At 33.0% G+C, this 1,320-nt stretch overlaps 1 protein-coding gene across 1 annotated transcript in view; it reads right to left on the bottom strand.

The window, feature by feature from the left end:
• The window catches only part of Lama4 (laminin subunit alpha 4), a 142,710-nt gene that overhangs the window by 33,169 nt on the left and 108,221 nt on the right, over window positions 1–1,320 (bottom strand). The window lies entirely within an intron of this gene.

The raw sequence follows: 1,320 nt of genomic DNA, 5'->3' as shown, positions 1-1,320 counted from the left end.
GAGTGCTGGGATTAATGGCGTGCGCCACCACACCCCGCTTGAAATGACTTATTTTAAACTGTTGAAGTTTATATGTGCTGACAAATGTCTTTCAGCACAATTAAATGTCCTAGCACAATTAAACAGCGGTGTCAACCTTGTGATCAGATCTTGTAAAAGTCTTCAGTCTCTGGTCACAGTATTAAGTCATATCTATACTTCTAATTTTTTTGTGTGTGAAAAATGATTGCTAATCTTTCAAAGAAGATGTGTAGTGGCTTGGGGCAATTTTATTAAAATTTACAAGATAATATAGTATCTAATTTGCTCTAAAGAACTGACTTCAGGAGAGAAAATGGACTAGCCAAATAGCAAAGGTTACCTGGGCCAGGTGGAGCATGAAATTAAAAAAAAAAAGTATATGATTTAGTAGGCACAGCTAATAATACATGTCATACACACACACACACACACACACACACACACACATATATATATAGCCAATAAAACAGTTGAAGTTTGATTTAGGATGTCATTCTTGAATCACTATATCTTAAAGAGCTGAAAAAAAATTTCAAAACACACAGCATATTTTATTAAGCCATTCTTACTAATATTGTTATTATTAATAAGATATTTTTAGCAAGTTCAAAGGTTTCTACATTATTAGTAGATGAGGATTAATTTCATTTTGTTTAAAATATTTAAAAATATTTATATTTCTAATTAATATAATTTATTGTTTTTATAATGACTTTTGAATGTTTCATGACATATTTATGTCTGTATTTGCCAAGTGTATATTACTTATGAGGAGAAAAATCTTAATATATAGTAGATCTTGGTGGTGAGTTTTTAAAAAGATTTTTATTTATAAAAGGGAATATTAATATATATTATATATTTAATATATATTATATATTCCTCTGACTTTCCTAGAACCAGACAGCTCCAAGATAAGAGGTTTTGGGAGGGGTTGGAGATATAGCTCAGAGGTTCTTCCAAAGGTCCCGAGTTCAAGTCCCAGCAAACAAATGGTGGCTCACAACCATCCGTAATGAGATCTGACACCCTCTTCTGGGGTGTCTGAAGACAGCGACAGTGTACTTACATATAATATATTGATATATATTATATAATATTAATACATATTAATATTATATATATATATATTAACGTTGAAGTATGGACAAGTGCATCTCAAGATTGCTTTTATTTGCTGGGCAGTGGTGGCGCACACCTTTCATCCAAGCACTTGGGAGGCAGAGGCAGGCAGATTTCTGAGTTTGAGGCCAGCCTGGTCTACAGAGTGAGTTCCAGGACAGCCAGGGCTATACAGAG

The sequence above is a fragment of the Mus caroli genome, chromosome 10 (genome assembly GCF_900094665.2).
Source record: "Mus caroli chromosome 10, CAROLI_EIJ_v1.1, whole genome shotgun sequence".
In the NCBI taxonomy this organism is placed as follows: Eukaryota; Metazoa; Chordata; class Mammalia; order Rodentia; family Muridae; genus Mus; species Mus caroli.
Note: the sequence above shows the minus strand (reverse complement) of the source record. Positions and strands in the feature narration are given on the sequence as shown.